The sequence below is a fragment of the Aedes albopictus genome, chromosome 1 (assembly GCF_035046485.1).
Source record: "Aedes albopictus strain Foshan chromosome 1, AalbF5, whole genome shotgun sequence".
NCBI classification, from domain to species: Eukaryota; Metazoa; Arthropoda; class Insecta; order Diptera; family Culicidae; genus Aedes; species Aedes albopictus.
In genome coordinates, this window is record NC_085136.1 from 29,243,960 (window position 1) to 29,264,674 (window position 20,715).

The 20,715-nt window shown below is 40.5% G+C and overlaps 1 protein-coding gene across 2 annotated transcripts in view; it reads left to right on the forward strand.

Moving 5' to 3' along the window:
* Positions 1 to 10,336: 10,336 nt before the first annotated feature.
* Positions 10,337 to 20,715, forward strand: part of LOC109428442 (uncharacterized) — a 49,243-nt gene continuing 38,864 nt past the window's right edge. The window contains exon 1 of one of the 2 annotated variants that reach the window (XM_019704207.3): positions 10,337 to 11,886. The gene's annotated coding sequence lies outside the window, so the exon portion shown is untranslated. The remainder of the gene's footprint in view (positions 11,887 to 20,715) is intronic. The other variant, XM_062844290.1, reaches the window with a different exon arrangement.

The window sequence follows — 20,715 nt, forward strand, 5'->3', positions numbered from 1 at the left end:
ATTTTCAAAAGCGAAAACTGCTTACAAATAACAACAAATATTATTGTATTTTTATTGTAACAACGATTCATTTGACGCCATTCAATTAATTGTATTTGTATTGTAAGAACAATGAAAAAACATTAAGCTATATTGTTATCTTTTGAAAATTGCCCTTAAAATGTCTCATAAAAACACAATACATTCTATTGTTTTACGCGAAAAAGTGTATGAAAATTTTCTCAAAATTTTATGGTTAAGATACATAACGGCCACCATTTTTATTGTAAAAGTGCCATTTACCATTCGCCGAATGGTATAGAACAATAGGGGTGATGGTGAGTGTGCTGTGTAAATTACAATATGTTTAATGGTGAATATTTTTTGAAAGAATGGTGTTGTAACAATAAAATTTTTCGTATTTTTATGATATTTTTTATCAGGGTTTACTCTGTTTCCAAAGACGATTCTGACCAAGGTTCCGACAGAAATTGGCGACCCGCTCCACTATTTGCAGATGATAGAGATCATTACAACACCTTGCCACAGCAGCAATCCTTTCACCACTGGCAATCGTACATCCGCCTTCATTGAACTTCACTTTCGCGCCTTTCTGGACAAGCTTTCCTACCGATACTAGGTTCATGTCCAGACCCGGGACGAACAGCACTCCGGCAGCTCTACCTGCTTCTCTTCATCATCGCGTCCGTAGCGTTGGATTCGGCAGTTGCCGACACCTTTCACTGAAGCTTTCTTCCCGTCAGCAACCGGTCACAAAGCTTGGCGTACCGTCGCGTTGCTTCTCCACTGACAAGAAGTATTCCCGGTTGACGCACATGTGCGAGCTGGCGCTGGAATCCACAATCCACTTTGTCGCTGGTCCTTCTCGTGCACTGAACACAAAATTTTCCTCAGTCGACACCGTCTTCCTTGCTTTTGCATGTTGCTTAGCAACTTTCTTGGTATCCATGGCAACCGCTTGCTGACTCCGAGAATTTTCACCACGATTTTACTTCTGCCACAACGTGTATGTAATCTCGCTTTTTGTGGCCGACCGTCCACTTTTAACACCGCCGAATCCGACGGAACTGCCTCTCTGCGCTTCTGGACTTCTTTGATAATTTTATCCTTTAGCTTAGTTTCTTGTTGCCAAGTAGAGCGCTCAAGTAAAATTCCTCCTTTTTCCGCAAGTAAATTTGACAACTGCTCCAGTATGAGGAGAAACGTCACTTTTCCTTATGGAATAATAGCGCGGACTATTTTTCCGCAAGGAAAAGTTACGAGTGTTACACTTTTTTCCTTACTTGCCATCTGCGAACTGAACAAGTAATTTTGAAGCGGAATCATTACTTGACCATTACTTGTCCTATCTTTTTACACAGTACGTACGAAGTGGAAACTAGCCATTTACCAGAGCCAGCATGAGGTCGTCATCCGACCGATTTTCGAGTGTGGTGATCAGTGCGTCGAACGTGCTTGGCAGACTACGGAAAACAAGGATTACCTGGAGATCGTCGTCGAGCTTCGTTCCAGCGTAGGCCAGCTTTTCAAACAAATTTTCGAATTCGGCCAGGTGCTCCTCGATGTCGTCTCGTTCCTGGAACTTGAAATCGCAGATCCGTTTCAACAGATGCACCTTCGACGTCAACGATTTTTTTCTCGTGCTGTTTCCGCCGTGTTCGCCCCATCAGCAGCCTCTTTCGGCTTTACTCCGGGCACAACCTATTCCCACAAACCATCTCGCACCAGCAGAAACTCCACTTCAAGCTTCCAGGTTTCATAGTTTCCGTAGGTCAGTTTGGTGATTCCAGTTCTTTCCATCTTGAATGTCCTCAGCGGGCCCAAAACCTCTTGGATAGTAAATGGCCATAGATCGGTTTTCACTCTTCAAAGAAAAAGTAACTTGACTTGACAAGAGACACGAATGAATTTTATTCAAATTTAATATTAATCTATGGTTGCTTCGGTTCTTTCTCGCTATCTAGATCATCTTCCCCAACAAGGACCATCGTAGTTCAGTGTGTCCTAATGGCAAATCATGCATAAAGTGCTTTAAAAGATGTAGTGAATAAGAGGCGAATGAGTAAAATCGAATCACTTTTACTGAGCTCACATTGAGTGTGTATTGATGACAGATGCTGAAATGAACACGGAGAAAACTGAATATACTGTTTAGCTTTTAATATAATAATAATTTCACATTTTACCGTTTTATCATTCGCAGTGCATAAAAAATATGCACCACATCATTTGAATTATGCATTCCTTGGTATTTCTGGCATTTATTCTGATTTCTGTGAATATCAAGCCAATATTTTTTCACTTTGGACTTAGTAAAATTTTAATTGGTCAACCGACAGCTGCAGCCATCGCGAAATCAGAATTAGTTTTGTTCGTCCATGTTTTTACATAAAGTCCATTAAATACTTTGAATTTATTCTTTAATGTAAACCTCGATTGTGCATTCCGTTTGGGTAAGTACGCATGTATATTTTTTTAAAGCAAAAGATCTTCAAAATACTTATATTTACAGATCAATTCTGCTGCTTCTATTTCGTCCGAGGAGTGTGGCGGTTTCGGCGGCGGTGGAGAAAATAGGCCCCATTGCGTGTGTTGTAATTATTTGTGCTTATACAGTAAGTTGAGTTGTTATATATAAATAAGGAGAAATAAAGTGTAAATCATTGGTTGTCCTAGTTTCAACCACACTTGTCGTTTTTTTTTTTCTTATTTTGATCAATAAAAAATAAACAAAACAAATTTATGCATTTTTCAACAAATAATATCGGTATATGCATTGCTGAATAAAATCGACATATGCATTGCAAGCAATAAATGGCTTTTATGCATTGAAGGAATATATCCTAAAATATGCATTTCAAGGGGTGGGCAGATCGAATATGGTTTTAGTAAAGAATTTATGCATTTTAGCATTTTCCAATCTCTCCGTGAAGTCGAGAAAAGAAAAAGAAGCGAACGGCTCGACAGAAATTTCTATTCAGTGATATGACTAGTGTTACGAAGAACGGTCGACGTTGAATTTGAACTTTGTTCAAAGTACTGTTTTTGTAAATATAAAATAATAATATAAGAATACGACAAAAGGCATCACACGTTGTTTCATTTCGAGCGGAAGAGGATTCTAGCAAAGCGCGCTGATACACGGGAGCCTTCCAAAGCCAACCCAGTACCCGTAGCGATTCAGCATCCTGTAAGCAAAGACAAACAGACATATTGTCGGGCCGCCACCAAACCGGACTTCGCACAATCAAGTCGCGACGCGACCCAACTCGCGACGTTTTAGAAGCCAATTCGCGAAACCGTGTAAAAAAATACCGTGCTAATTCGGGAATCCGTGTAAAAAAACTGAGGGAAATCTGAAAATATTTGAAATGTCCTCACCTTCAGATATTCGAGGTTTGTTTTAGAGAGTTAATAAGGAAAGGGGGGGGGGGGGTAGTGGGTTGAATCTAGGGGTTAGTGGCGAAGGGGACAAGGGATGGGTTATGAGGAGCAGAGTGCATACTGTTTCAAAGGAAGATCGCAAAGGGGGGTGCTAAGGACTGTCTAGACGGACGAAATGAAGAATCTAGGAGACTGTCAACACCCTACAGGTCCACGCAGCATGGTGGTGTAGAGAAAGATGTTTCAGGACACCCAGGAACTTTCGCGAGTAAAGGCTTCAATATCTACGAGCGTAATCGATTGATTGTTGTTACATCACTGATACTGTTCAACATCCTACAGGTCTACGGAGCATTGTTCTGTAAATAATTTTCAAACTTGACCTCCAATTTTGATCTCCAAGAACTTCCGCGAGTAAAGGCCACAAGAACTACAAACATAGCCAATGGTTTTTTGCTACATTACCGATACGTTGTAACATCACAGAGGTCCATTGAGCATTGTACTGAAGAGTATTCATTTCTAAAGATATGCTAGGTCTTCCATGAACTTCCGCGAGTTAAGGCCTTAAGATCTACACGCGTAATCAATGGATTGTTGTTACATTTCTAATACGTCGTACCATGATACAGATTCATGAACAATTTTTCTGTAAAAAACTAATTTCCACAGATAATCTAGGTCCTCCAAGAACTTCCATGAGTAGAGACCTGAAGATCTACGAGCGTTATCAATGGTTTGTTGTCACATTACTGATACAGTGTAGCGTCCTACAGGTCCAGGGAGCATAGTTCTGTAGAGAAATAATTTCCAAAGATGATCTAAGACCTCCAAGAAGTTCCGCGAGTAACGGCCTTAAGAACTTCCATGGGTAAAGACCTGAATATCTACAAGCGTTATCAATGGTTTATTGCCACATTACTAATACAGTGTAGCGTCCTACAGGTCCAGGGAGCCTAGTTCTGTAGAGAAATAATTTCCAAAGATGATCTAGGACCTCCAAGAATTTCCATGAGTAAAGACCTGAATATCTACAAGCGTCATCAATGGTTTGTTATCACATTACTAATACAGTGTAGCGTCCTACAGGTCTAAGGAGCATAGGTCTTTAGAGAAATAATTTCCAAAAATGATCTAGGACCTCCAAGAACTTCCGCGAGTAAAGGCCTTAAGATCTACAAACGTTATCAATGGTGTGTTGCCACATTACTGATATAGTGTAGCGTCCTACAGGTCCAGGGAGCATAGTCCTGTAGAGAAATAATTTCCAAACATGATCTAGTACCTCCAAGAACTTCCATGAGTAAAAACCTGAAAATCTACCAGCGTTATCAATGGTTTGTTGTCACATTACTAATACAGTGTAGCGTCATACAGGTCCAGGAAGCATAGTTCTGTAGAGAAATAATTTCCGAAGATGATCTAGGACCTCCAAGAACTTCCGCGAGTGAAGGCCTTAAGATCTACAAGCGTAATCAATGGATTGTTGTTACATTTCTAATACGTTGTAACATGCTACAGGTCCATGATTTTTTTTTCTGTAAGGATCTAATTTCCATAGATGTTGTAGGTACTCTAAGAACTTCCACGAGTAAAGACATGAATATCTACAACCGTTATCAATGGTTTGTTGCAACACTACTGATACAGTGTTGCGTCCTACAGGTCCAGGGGGCATAGTTCTGTAAAGAAACAATTTTCAAAGATGATCTAGGACCTCCAAGAACTTCCACAAGTAAAGTCCTTAAAATTTATAAGCGCAATCAATGGAAGTTCCCAAGAACTTCCGTGAGTATAGACCTGAAGATCTACAAGCGTTATCAATGGTTTGTTGTCACATTACTGATACAGTATGGCGTCCTAAAGGTCCAGGGAACATAGTTCTGTTGAGAAATAATTGACGAACATCTTCTAGGTACTCCAAGAACTTCTATGAGTAAAAGCCTGAAGATCTACAAGCATAATCAATGGATTGTTGTTACACATTTTTTTTTTTTATCTGGTTCATTTATTTGGGGCTCAATCGCATATAACGCTTTACGAAGCCGAGGTAAAGCATCAGATTCACACCTGGGCTGCCACTCAACACAGACAATACTGGAATAGTTTGGAGTCATGTCGTCAAACCAAATTGTATTGTACTGAGCCATCTCCAAGGGTGGCGAAGTATCTTACAAACCTTTCAAAGCAGAATTGCAGCATTCTGGTCAAAGAATTGACTGGCCACTACCGACTCAGCTATCACATGGCGAATATTCAGCAAGCTGATTCATTTGCATGTGATAGCTGTGAATCCGATTATGGAACTTCGTATCATTTGATATGTAACTGTACAGTTTTTGCGCAACTGCGTTTCCGAGTATTCGGTAAACACTTATTAAGAGAAACTGACTTCAGAAACCTGAACCTTCAGGATATTCTGTTGTTCTTAACTCGCTGTTGTAAAGAGCTATAGGCTCTCTTTCGCTTTATGCGTTATTACAGTGCCCTTTTCAGGGCGCTGTTTGAACCCATTGTGGTACGCTTGTGCGTTAGTACCTTCTTCCAGGGTATTTTTCCTATTTCCCTACCTGTCCCTATCCCCATCCAAATCCTTTTTCATTCCTTTTCCCTCAGGTAGATGATGAAATAGGCTGTTATTTTGGCGATGGCACACATGTCCCAAATGGAGGATAACGTGCCTCTGGAGCCGGCCTTCTGATACCTGATAGATATTAAATTCTGCACTCGTGGAAATTCTGGATGACCTAGAATATCTTTGGAAAAAAGTTCTCTACAGAACCATGCTTCATGGGCTTGTGGGATGTTATACCGCATCAGTAATATTACAATAATTTATTGATTATGATTGATTCTGATCTTAAGACCTTATCTCGCGGAAGTTCTTGGATGACCTAGTACATCTTTGCAAATGACATCTCCGTGTTCAATAAATCTGAATGACTTTACACCGTATCAGTAATGTAACAACAATTGATTGAATACGCTAGAAGATCTTCAGGCATACACTCGCGGAAGTTCTTGGAGGTCCTGAATATCGGAAAAGTACGTCTCTACAGAACCATGCTCTGAAGACCTGTAAGATGTTACATCATATCAGTAATGTAACTAAAATCCATCGATTACGCTTGTAGATCTTAAGGCCACTACTCGCGGAAGTTCTTGGTTTCCCTAGAATAAATAACTTCTCTTCAGAACTATGCTCCATGGACCTGTAGGATGTTACACCGCATCAGTAATTTGACAAAAATCCATTTATTACGCTTGTAGATCTTGAATTCTTTATTCGCGGAAATTCTTGGATGACCTAGAGCATATTTGGGAAATTTCTTTTCTACAGAACTATGCTCCATGGATCTGTAGGATGTTACACCCCATCAATAATATAGCAAAAATTAATTGATTACGCTCGTAGATTTTCAGGCCTGAACTCTCGGAAGTTCTTGGAGGTCCTACAATATCTTTGAAAATTACGGCTCTACAGAACTGTGATCTAAAGACCTGTATGATGTTGCGCCGTATCAGTAATGTGACTACAATCCATCGATTACGCTTGTAGATCTTAAGGCCTTTATTCGCGGAAGTTCTTGGATGCCCTAGAATATCCTTGAAAATTACTTCTCTTCAGAACTATGCGCCATGGACCTGTAGGACGCTGAACCATACTCCAGAAATAACCTTTAGGAAACTCCCCATTTAACCCCTCCTACCCCCCCCCCCCCCCCTTCAAGAAACAGACCACCCCACACATCTTTTTCCTGCAGACCTCTTACATCATCATCCGCCTTCACCTCATACCACTTTTCAACTCCCTTGCAACCCTTTCCTATAAATCCCATTTCTTCCTTTTAGTAAAAGTTCCCTTCTAGACACTTAGCGCGAGAAAGTTGAAAAAACCGTGTTAATTCGCGAAACCGTGTAAAAAAAGGCGTGTAAAAAAAAACCGTGTAAAAAAGACCTTAGTGTACCATTTAAATCGCAATCATCGCACGATTTAACGGTCATTTTGGAAATAAAGTGTGGTTCGTACTGAGCTCGCATGTGTCATGATGGCGCTAGTGTGCCTACATTACCTCTCAATTTTGGAGAAAAGTGAACGCGACGCCGATCAATGTTTACCGTGACCGGCCCTAATTCTGCGCAGTCCCTAATTCGGCGCACTTTCTCGAATGTACCACAAAATCACGGACGCTAGTTCAATATTAGCTTCAAATATATTTTTTGAATATTGCTTCAATAGTAATGAAAAAGTTTGTGAAGAAAAAATTTTCAAATCAACGATCATTATTTTGTAAAAAAAATAAAATGATGTCGCAAGTACTGTAAATTGCCTGAAATCTGTGTCCGTTAGCGAAACTGCTAAAAAGTTGCTTCTTGAGCTGAAGCATTTTGCGAAATAAATAATGAAGAGAATGCCTGCTTTTCCATGCGCATCCTGTACTGCTGTCTTCGAGGAATCAGAATCGGCAAAAAACAATTGAGTTTTCTTCTTCTTTTTTTAATCTTCTTGTTCTTCTTAGGTGCGCAGAATTAGGAACCGGTATTAAATGGTGGTCCTAATTCTGCGCAGACATTTCAACACTAAGTTTTGAATATATAATTAATAAACAAACATCATATAAATGCCAGCATAGTTATAACTAGGATATTCTATGTTTCTAGCAATCCGGTGAATGTAATTACGGCTCAACAAGTTAGTTTATGAACTTTGAAGGCTAATTTACGGTTTTTGAATTTTTGATCTGATAGTTCGACCGAACTAATCACTTGTTTTAAACATTTGCTATCAACCTCGGGGGAAATTTCATGTATTCATGCAAGCATTCGTCAAATGCGAGATATGATGTGAGTTTACATGGAATTTTCTTAAACAGTGGAAACCCTGGAGTTAGACAAGAAAGAAGTCTCATTTTGCAAACAAAGATTGTGCCACCTTGTCATGGCGAAAAAGTTTATATTGCCTTTAGAAATGAAAGTAAATTGTACTAAAATGTGCATATGCGAATAACTAAAAAGCTTTACGTAGTAGCACATATTCGATAATGCTACAAAATCCGTTTGTGTATTATGATTAAAATTCCCTTTGCTTAGTAAACAAAGTAGGTAGTATCAATGTTGAGGACATGCAAAGTTCCAATATGGTCGTTATGTCGTATAAAAGTTGAAAGTGAAGAATTCAATTGAATTTCATCTATGAATCATGTTCTCATTACACACTCAAAACAGATTTGCGGGCTCGGCAAAAACGCGCACAGCCGTCTGCTCAGTAAAACTATCAGCCGATATCCCAGCAAAAAGTGACATTTGTTAGCTGACTCTCAGCAAAACGATTGCCGAAGCTCAGCAATGAACTGTCAAAATTGCTGAGATCTCAGCAAAATGGTTGTTTGCTGATTACTCGGCTGTGCAAATCTCGGCAAAAGAATGGAAAAATGCTGATATCCCGGCAATCTGAATTAAGTGTGTACAATATGTTATCTTTTTAGAGTTTTTTCCATGTGCGCAGAATTAGGAACATTAGTGCGCAGAATAAGGAACATTCCAAAAATGGGTGCGCAGAATTAGGAACAGAGACACACTTTAGAATTTTCATGATTTTACATATAAATTGAGTGTTTTGTATAAGAATTATATTTTTCCCTCATTTACAAAGCTAATAACTATGTGCAGTCAAAAATTCAGCCAAATCGGTTCGATTTGGAATTTGTTACAGCTGATTGAAATTGAAAAAGTCTTAGATGCGCAGAATATGGGCCCTCCACGGTACATAAAATGACTCCATCATTGACCAATCCAAATCCCTGTGTGGTAGTGGTTTGTGTTCAGATTTCTCGTGTTAATCTATCTGTAAGAACTTTGTAAACATCTTTTGTTCTCACGTATATGGATAGGCTTGCAGTAGGTTTCGTGAGACTTTTTTTGGACAACTCAATGAACCTTCATTTATGTTTTATGAATGGATGACGCTACGGGGGAGCCGTCACCTGCTAAATGTTTACATCTAGTTTAGGGAAACAACACCTGCAAATGAATGCTTCGGATTTTGAGGATTTAGAGAGCCCTGTTTGTCTGTGCTTAGACTGCCTCACTCAATTCGTTTCAGCTCGACATCTAGTTTCAATTTCCAGACCCTGTTGGTCTGTTTGAGGCCATACGGAGCCTTTTTCAACTTACAGACTTTGGTTGGTGCTTGCTGGTCCGAGAAAGCTTCTGCTGATCCATCGGAATTGATTTTAAACTCATACACTCGCTTCGATCGCAAATCTTTTCGTCCGGCAGGTAACTTCGTTAGCTGCCCACGTTAGGCGATGTAAAATAGCAAGCACGAAAGATCATCACCTTGCCGCTAGATTAGAAGAGACTCGAGAGTATCCCTGATACTCGACCTACGCACATCACTCGATCCATCGTCGCCTTGATCAATCCGGGAATCCGTGTTCGTGCATATTCTGCCATAGCTGGTCTCGATCGATTGTATCATACGCCGATTTCAAATCGATGAACAAGTGATCTGTGGGCACGTTGTATTCGCGGCATTTCTGCAACACTGGGCGGATGGAGAACATCTGATCTGTTGCTGTACGTTCACTCAAGAATCAAGCCTAATATTGCCCCACGAATTCTCTTGCAATCGGTGATAGACGGCGGTCTAAAATTTGAGAGTACTGTACGTAGCTCTCAGAAGTGTTATCACGCAGTAGTTTCTACAATCCAACTTGTCGCCCTTTTTATAGATGGGACTCACGATACCTTCCATCCATTCCTCCGGTACTACTTCTTCCTCCCAAATCTTGGCATTGACCCATTGTAGTGCTCTCACCAATGCTTCTCCACCGTATTTTAGAAGCTCGCTTGGTAGTTGATCTGCTCCAGCGGCTATGTTTTAATTTCAACAGATTTTAGCTTGTTCATCAAAAGTCATTCAAAGCTATCAAATCACCCCCGGTTCACGGTAATTCTCTACAATATTGAAATATCTATACCGACTGACTCAAATCGCAACACAACGAAACCCAACCCAGCAACGGATGCACGACTAGCGGTAACGATAGTAGCAGCAGAGAGACTTGAACAACAACGGCTAGAGGTATTTCTCTCTTCAAATATCCACGCGAAACCGGTCGTGAAGCGCTCGCTGCATAGCCCGTCGTCCGTCAACTAGCGCGGCGATTGTTGTGAATGATTCAGTTGCTTTCCTTCCTTCGCGCGGGTACTACAGGTGGCACTCTCGTCATCATCCTCATCGAGTCGTCTCCGGGCGTCGTGATTCTTCGTTTGTGCGAGTTCCAGATTCGCTCTCCCGTGACGTCGCGGCGCGTTCCGTCCGTCCACCCACCGCCTGCTTTGTTCGTCACGTCGCGTCGCGCGTGATCTCTCTCTCACATTGCGCGCTTCAAGCTTCCATACGCCTCGCCTCAGTCAGTCGGTTATCCGCCGTCGTACGCGTCGTAGCCGTTGATCCCGCATGCATGTGGCGAGGCGAGACTCCACGGAGATGGGGCAATGTGTGGCGAAGTAACTTTCGAACCGTGTATTGTGTCAAAGATATACATTAATAAAACCGTGCCGCTGTGTTTTGTAATTTGCATATTTTGCTTACTCGCCCAGAGGAATACAAGGGAGCGGTGCAGGGGTCCCCCCGTTCAACCCCCCTGGCCCACCTTTCGTGCCAGTGTTTGCTATGTGTGACAAAAGGGGAGCAGCTTGCTATAGTTACGAGGTGGAGTAAACAAGTTGGATTTCTTTATTCTGGTCGACCCGAGAACGACGAAGAATTTTTTTTATTATTCAAAGAAAATGTGCTAAACAAATCCGCAATTTGCGGTTTCAGTTAGCGAGAGTGAATCTCCGAAAAAATCGTGCACCGGCAGGCCAATTAACGTGTCGCATTTCGTTTATGCAGACAAGGAGATTGTCGCGAAATGCAAATTTCACGAGTGAATGACCATCAAACAACGAAGCGACAACGACTAGAAGTGAGTCTCACAGTGACAACACCGCAGCCCTTCTGGCACCGATCATCATTCGGATTCGGGGTGGCGAAGTAGGCGGCGACGCCTCCAAAGTTATATTATTGCGTGCGCTACCGTAACCGAAAGACGCCAACTACGATGACTGGATAATGCGTTGCTGATATTTGAGGAATGTGGTGCAGTGTTCACTCGGAAGAAACGCAAAATCCCACGCAACAACAACGGTTCTAATTTCGGCTACCGAAATTCGATTAGCAGTGGAGCACAAGCGACGAAGAAGGTGCGTGTTCGTGATTTTGTTTGACTTGCTTGCGTGAACTGTTTTTCAAATTAAGTCTCGCACATTCCACGGGGCGAACAAAGGAAGCAATCAATTAGTATTCGCATCCATCCAATCGGTGCGCGAATCGCATTTGCAACGGTCAGGCCAGAACAGAGATGCATCTGTTGAATGACGGGAAATAGCGATTCCATCGGACGAGACGAAGCGGACCGACGCGCAATTCCAGAGCTGATAATAGCCCCAAAGGTAACTAGATATATGGGTGTAATTACGGCACGGTGTCTTCCCATTCAGTTGAGAATGCACAATACTAGGGCTAGTTTATGTCCAAAATAAAGGCATAGGAGGCGATGGGAGAGCTCGAAGCGAATAACTAGGTTACTAGATCGAAGGAAGTAGATTGCAGAAAGGTGCTCACTCCACGCGAAATGAAGTCAACGACGATGGCAGACGCTGGCGTAGCTAGGATGCATGATTCTAGAGGGGGCCTATGGTTTCCAGGGAAGCTTAGTGTGATTATATGAGTTCCCCTTTTCAACAATCACAAGAAGGTGAAATATCAAGAAATCAGAGGCACAAATTTGACTAACAAAGCATCGAATTAGCTGCAATTGTTTATCCTGGTTTTGATCACTTGCAAAATGAGGCAAATAGTCCTAATCAAGGCGCATTCGTTTACGAATTTTCAACATTGGTGCTCTTGATAGCGTGAGTCATTCATACTCTCTGATATTTCACCTTATATGGGTTTCTTCTTTCTTAAAATAAAATAAATTACAGCAAAATAAAATAATGTATTTCAATTCCCTTTAACTCCTTTTTCTAAGAGTGGTTAAAACATTTTGAATCGAAAATCTGGTGTCTATTTAAAGGAACGCATCCGCAAGCTAACTCATTCTAATGTTGACCAATTTTCGCTAATTGTTGAACGGTTCACACTGGTCGAAATTTTGAATTTTCCGTTACAAATTGACAGATTTACGTTTTAAAGATACATGGGAGTTTCAGCAAAAGTTTCGGAATGGCTACCGGGAGTTTCAGGGATGTTTCAGAGGAGTTTGAAGCCATATCAAGTAATTTCAAGCATTTCAAGGCGATTAAGGGGTTTCGGGTGGTATCACAGAGTTTGAGGCGAGTTTGGTAGTGGTTTCCGAATGTTTAACCATTCTAGGATGTTAGGATTTTCGCACCACGAAGGCGTAGTGCACGTTCAGCTTGCCTGTCTGGGTCATATTGACCCCAACATATTACTAGGGTTAAGGATGTTTTCAAAAAGGTTTCAGTGATGTTTCATAGGGGTTTCAAGGTGCCTCACGATTTTGCAGATGGTTTCTTAGGAATTGTTGGTGCTTTTAGTGAGCTTTCCAAGGGAATTTCAAGGCATACGAAGTCGTTTCAATATTCCAGGGGGCTTTCAAGGGGGTTTAAGATGGGATTCCAGAGGAGTTTGAAGGCGTTTCAGGGAGTACTGGAATGCATCCCATGCAACGACCCTAAAACCTCATGAAACCTCCTACAACCCTCAGAAACCGCTTGAAACACCCGTAAAATCCCCTGAAACACCCCTGTAGCGCCCAGGGAACCCCCTTTAAGTTTTTCAGGAACTCCTCCAAAAGTTCATCAGGAACACCCCTCCCAGGAGTTCCTCCGCTATTACTTCAGGAGTTCCTCAAGAATACATCCAGAAAAACCTCAAGAATATTTTCATAATTTAATCAAGAATATCTACAGGATTTTTTAAAGAATTTCTCCATGAGTTCCTCGGGAATTTCTCTAAATATTTCTCGGAGATTCCTCCAGTAGTTCCTAAGAAAATCATCCAGAAGTTCTCCGGGAATTCTTCCAGGAGTTTGTCGGAAAACACCTCCAGGATTTTCTCAGGAATTCATGAACAAATTACTTGGAAATTCTCCCAGGATTTCCCCGAAATTTCCTCCAGGAGTTTTCCGGGAAATCCATGAAAAGTTTTTCAGGAATTCCTCCAGAAGTTCCTAGGAAGCCCCCCAGGAATTCCTCGGTATTCGTTTCAAGAGTTCCTCAAGAATTCATCCAGAAATACCTCAGGAATGTTTGCAGAATTTTCTCGAAAATATTTCCAGGAATTCTTTAAAAATTTCTCCATGAGTTCCTCGGGAATTTCTCTTAGATATTTCCGGGGATTACTGCAGTTGTTCCTCTGGAATTCAACCAGAAGTTTTCCAGAAATTCCTCTAAAAGTTTGTCGGAAATTCCTCCCGAAGTTTCTTAGGAATTCAATGAAGAAGTTGCTCGGGAATTTCTTCAGGAGTAACCCGGGACCTCCTGCTGAAGTTCTCTGGAAATTTCTCCAGAAGTTCCCCGGAAATTCCGCCAAGAGCTCACCAGGAATTTTGCCAAAACTTTTCCGGGAATTCCTCTAATTTCTCGAGGAATTCCTCCAGCAGTTTCTGGAAGATTTTTTCCTCATCTGTTGGGGAATTTAAGCCACTGCGTCCAATAAGCTGAACTTTTGTGGCATGTCCCGTTTTGATATCCGCATCTAGCTAGCTAATTACTACAGACAAATAGACGTAACACTCTGATAATTTCCATCGTACACCGATTTAACGATCTTCTTCAAAATTTGATAGTTGACCAACTGCACAACCGTGGCGCTTGCATAGTTTTTGTTCGAGTTTGACGTTTGCTCACTACCGCCACCTGGTTGGTGATCGGCCAAACATAGTCCTTTTAGCATTGGGCGTACATGTTTCCGTGACTATGATTTGAATCGAAACATGTTCAAAGTGTTACGTCTGTTTGTCTGTGTAATTACCATGTGTCAAATAATCAGCTTCTGCCACGACCCGTCGTCTCCCAGTCAGGTGCAATGGAGGTAATAAACCCCAAGACCTTCCCAGGTTCTGCAATTTCCGACCCAGACAACCAGTAATCGCCTCCATTTAGGCCCATGTATAATGTACGCATATCACCTCCACTTTAACATCCTATTCAACATCTTATACGATCACTGGTTGACTGGGGAGGAACCCTAGGAAAAAATGCCGTGGAACTCCTGGAGGAATTTCCGATGAATTTCAGGAGGAATTTTTGATGAACTTCAGGTAGAATTCCCGAGGGACTGTTGAAGAAATTCCTGGGAAACTTCGGAAGAAATTTCTGAGGAACTCTTGGAAGAATTTACTGGGAACTTCTGGATGAATTCCCAGGGAATTCATGGAAAAATGATGAGGAACTCCTGCAGAAATCCTCGATAAAATCCTGGAAAAATGCCGAAGATCTCCTAGAGAAATGATGAGAAACTCCTGCAATAATTCCCGAAGAATTCCTGGAGGAATTCCAGAGAAACTCCTGAAGGAGTTATCAAGGAACTCCTTTAGAAATTCTAGAAAAAAAAAAACTCCTGAAGGAATTCCCGAGTTGACTGTACTGGCAAAATTATTGTGAAACTCCAAGAGGAAGAATTTTTAGGTTATTTTTGGATAAATTTCCAGGGATTTCTTGGAAAAAATTATGAGAAACCTCCTGAGAAATCCTTGATGAAGTCATGGAGCAATTCCCAAGGAACTCCAGAAAAATATGCCAAGGAACTCCTGGAGAAATTTCCTAGGAACTCTTGGAGTTTATCCTGGAAATGAAACTGTTTGAGGGATTCCTGAGGATCTCCTAGAGGAATTGCCAAACAACTCCTGGAAGAATTTCCGATGAACTCCCAAAATAATTTATTGGGAATAGATGAATTCTCGGGGAATTCATGGAAAAAATGACGAGGAACTCCTGGAGAAATCCTCGATGAAGTCCTGGAAAAATGATGTGGGACTCTTGGAGAAATTTCCAAAGAGTTTCTGGAGGAATTCCCGAAGAACTCTTGGAAAAAATTCCCAATTACTACTGGAAGATTTTTTGAGGAATTCCTTAGATACTCCCGGAGGAATTCCTTGAGAAATTCCTGAGAAACTCGTGGAGGATTTCCTGAGGAAATCGTTATGGAATTCATGAGGGACTCCTGGAGGAATTTCTGAGGAACTTCTGGGAAACTTCTGGAGGAATTTCCGAAAAACTCTAGAAATAATTTACTGGGAACTTCTGGATGAATTCCCAGGGCGCTCATGGAACTGCTAGAGAAATTTCCAAAGGAGTCCTGGAGGAATTTCCGAGAAACTTCTGGAGGAGTTCCCGAGAAATTCCTGAAGGAATTATCAAGGTATTCCTTTAGGAATTCACGAGAAACTCCCGAAGGTATTCCCGAACTACTGAAGAAAATTCCTAGGAAACTCCGGGAAGGGTTTCTATGGAACTCCAGGGAGAATTTCTAGGGAACTTTTGGATGAATTTCCAGGGATTTCTTTGAAAAAATGATGAGAAACCTCCTGAGAAATCCTCGATGAAGTCCTGGAGGAATTCCTGAGGAACTTCTGAAAGACATGCCGAGGAATTCCTGGAGAAATTTCCTAGGAACTCCTGGAGGTTCTTCTGAAAATGAAACTGTTGGAGAAATTTCTGAGGATCTCCTGGAGGAATTTCCGAACAACTTTTGGAAGACTTTCCGAGGATCTCTTACTGGGAACTTATAGATGAATTCTCACGGAATTCATGAAAAAAATGATGAGGAACTCATGGAGAAATCCACAATTAAGTCTTGGAAAAATACCGAGTGACTCGTGGAGAAATTTCCGTAGAGTTTCTGGAGAAATTCCTGAGGAACTCATTATGGAATTCCCGATTAACTCCTGCAGGAATTTCCGAGGACTCTATGAAAAATTCCCGAAGAACTCCTGGATGAATACCCGAGGAACTCCAGGAGCAATTACAAAGAAACTCTTGAAAAAAAATTTGTAAACTTTTGGAAGAATTACCGGGGAACTGTTGGAGGAATTCCCTACATATTTCCGGAGAAGGAACCCTGGGAGAATCTCCTGGTGACTCCTAGATGAATTCCCAGAAAATTCGTGGAAAAAATGATGGAGAACTCCTCGAGAAATCCTCAATGAAGTCCTGGAGGAAGAAAAGTAAAACCTTTTTCAATACCCTACATATTTTTATAGAAATTTTCAAGCAACCCCTGGAAAAATTTTCTGGGAACTCCTGGATGAATTCCCAGAAATTCGTAGAAAAAAACGATGAAGAACTCCTGGAGAAATTCTTTTATGGAGTCCTGGACAAATTCCCGAGGAACTTCTTCAAAAAATGCCGAAGAACTCCTGGAGAATTTTCTGATGAACTCCAGGAGGAATTTCCGAGGAACTCCTGAAGATATTACTAAGGAACTCCTGGAGCAATTCATGAGGAAATCCTGGAAGATTTCCCTAGAAACTACTGGTGGAATTCTTCTGAAACTCCTGAAGGAATTCCTAAGCAATCTCCTGGAAAAATCCACGATGAAGTCCTGAACGAATTCCCGAGGAACTCCTGGAAAAAAAAATCCGAGAGCTTCTGGAGTAATTCCCGAGGAACTCCTGGAATAATTTTCTAGGAACTCCTGGAGAATTTTCCGAGGATCTCCTGGAACGATTCCCGAGGAACTATACGAGAAATTTTGGAGGAACTCCTCGAAGAATTTCCGAGAAACTCCTAGTGGAATTCTGGTAGAGCTTCTGGATCTTGTATGAAAGAACTCCTGGAAGTATTACCGAGGCACTTCTTGGGGAATTGCAGGCATTGCTCTTGTATGAATTATTGATCAACTCCCGGAAAAATTTCCGTGGAACTCCTGGAACATGAAGACAGGACGGAATCAAAAGGTACAAAATGATTACACTCATTCGAAGATGAAGACATTTTTAAAGTAACGGTACCTCTAATTTGAAATGAGGAAGGGGTCTCAGGGGCGTGCCATGAGGTGTTCCATCCAGAGAGTTTTAGAGGTCCTTCAGTGATGTTCCAACGCCAGCGGGTTAGGGGTGTTCCAGAGCGTTTGAGGAGGAATTCAGGGGTTTTCGGAGACGTTCCGAGGTCCGCTACACACCAGGAGAAGTTGTATAAATTTTGTAAATAAGATAGATTGTAAGAGAATACAATATGTCTCAGATAATTCAAATTTGTAAATATCCCTTAGCTTAGGCAAACGCTTCCCGAGGTCGAGGCCATTTGTTTTCTGGATAAGGTGGGAAAGGGAAAGCAGCACGACTATCGGTCAAACTATCCACATAGCGGTGTAGTCACGATTGAACACTAAGGGTTTTGGGAAATGACGTACTTCCGAGTACGTCCGAGTTTATTCACATTCCCTTACCGTAAACAACACCGCGAAAAAGGTACCTACACCATTCACTACTCGAACAATGGTGGCGCGTCGATCGTGCAAGTTTATTGTTTGACAGTTAATAAAGGCGCATTTGTTTACGAATTCTCAACACTAGTGCTCTTGATAACGTAAGTAGGGGTTCAAGTCATTTGTACTCTTTGGTATCCCGACTAGAAAAACATATCAAGTTTATAACACAATGTGTTATGTTGTTATAAAATTTTCCGATAACTTATTATGCTATAAACTAGGTGCAGGATGATGTTAAAATAACTAAAATTGTAACAAAAATCCGGTCTAATCACAATTATAACCTATTTTGTTATAATAAGATCAAAATTATAACACAATATGATATGAATTTCAGCTTCAAGAAAACTAGTTTCTAACATATTTTGATACAATTGTGTAAAATTATTTTCTGAATTGACGAAAGGAAAACTAAGTTGTTTCACAATGAGTTATTAAACATTATTTATAACATAATATGATATAATTGAGTAATAACATTTTCAAACACCTAAAATGTTAAACATGATTATATCACAATGAGTTGTAAATATCATGATTAGTTATAATTATGTTATATTTTTGTTAGAATCTTCTAGTCGGGATTTCACCTTAAATGGATTTCTTTGAGATTTTCTCATAATATTTCTTAAAGAAATTACTGCAGAATAAAACAAATGAATTTCAATTCCCTTAAACTTCTGTTTCCAAGAGTGATTAAAACATTTTATACCGGAAATCTGCCCAACGTTCAATCACTCATTTTACAAGCACCTTTATGACAAACTAATTCAGCATGATGCTGAATAACATTTGGATAATTTTTAGGCACTACCTTTGTGCACCCAAATTTGGAGAAACTACCCGAGCAGAAGGGCATACCTTACAAATACCGTGGAAAGAGCAACCTGTGCTCTAATACCACAGACAAACAGACATACTACTCAAATCGCAATCATTTAACGGTCATTTTGAAAAGTGTGGTTCGGACTGTGCTCGCATGTGTCGTGGTGGCGCTGATGTGCCTACATCACCTCTAAATTTCGGAGAGAAATGAACGCGACGCCGATCAATGTTTACATAAAATGACTCAATCATGAACCTTCATTCATGTTTTATGAATGGATGACACCACGGGGGAGTCGTCATCTGCTAAATTGTTACATCGAGCCGAGGGAAACAACACCTGCAAATGAATGCTTCGGATTGAGCATTATAGAGGGTGCTAGTGAGATGCCAAACGATAATTTTGAAACAAATTTCTTCTAAGTACAGTCCCGATTCGCTGGTTGGGTCACGACTGTGCCCCGATTAGCGAAACGTGTTCGTTCGTTGGGGCAACTGACAATTGATCAAAATGCTCTAGACACACGCAAGTGACGAGAAATACGTCAAGAAACACTCACATACTTGCTCAAACGTTCTGTATACAGGAGCTGTGATGCGACATCTATTTTGACATTGACAGTGCTTTTTAGTTGGGTTTTGCCCCAACCAGTGAACATTCAACCATCGAGACAGCCCATCTAACGAGCTCTCAACGAGCGAATCGTCACTGTAATATGTCTGTTTGTCTGTGCTAATACCTCAAGTTGGTCACAAAATACGCGAACACGAGACGGAACACAACACTTATCGTTCTTACTACTTAAAAGGAACTTTAAAAATTGTTGTTTTTAAGTAGTAAGAACGATAAGTGTTGTGTTTCGTCTCGTGTTCGCGTATTTTGTGATCGTGAATGTTCTTACGTTAGCACAATCAACAAATTGTTTGCTCAAGTTGGTATTGCTATATTATTCTACGCAATGATATGAGAACATCACAATAACAAATGGAGGTATTTGAGCAAAGTTAGGTATTGATGTGGTATTGTTGATTTAGCTGGGAAAATAACTGAATAACAAGATTTGTTATTACATCATGGAGCTATCGAAAAATGTTCAATTTATTAGCAAGACATGTTATTACTTTTTTATTTCATACCTTCTGGATAACAAATAGAGCACTTGAAATTTATGGTATGCATGCATTATTGAAATAACAAGGCTTGTTATTTTTCAGGTCTTATTTATACAAAATTATGGTATTCATTTTTGTTATTTTGCCTCTTATGTCCACCTAATGAAGGGCATATCGAGGTATAATGTTATTTAAGATAAATACCTCGATATGTTATTTTGTTGCTATTCTTTTCTGCTCGGGTATAAAGCATAGTATTGGGTACCAACTGCGACCTGTTTGTTGTTAAATCGTTTTACAACTATATAGTAAAGCTGTGATCCAGTTTTGGCAAAAATGATTAAAAATAAATAAAATGCAAACCCAGATGCCATCCTAGAGATGATGAAATGCATTGCTCAAAACAAAACATGAACTTCCCGTGGTTTAATAATGAACATACTTCGACTCCTATTCAGCAGTGGCGAATTAGCACAGAACATTATGGTTAACAACTGAGCAACAGCAACATCCAGCTGCAATTCAGCTGTTGTTCAGTAAAAAAAAGCACGCTTTTTTCATCATGTACTCTTCTGAGTCATGATGAAAGGAAAGCGCTTATTTGACTTGTGAAAAATACATTACACAGTTACATGTGCTATTTTTTACATGAACTTGACAAGAAGCAGAAAAAGGTCTTGTTAAACTATGTTGTAAAGGAATTACGGCGAGTCGAATAAAAATCTTATTAAACGCTTGAAAAGTGTTTTAAATTATCATTGTTAATACCGCGGTACAAAAAGTTGAACATTTTCAATTGAAAAAAAGCATTTGTACAGTAATGTGTACAGCATAATTATAGTTCAGCTATAATTACTATTATAAAGTAACAATTCAACATGCAT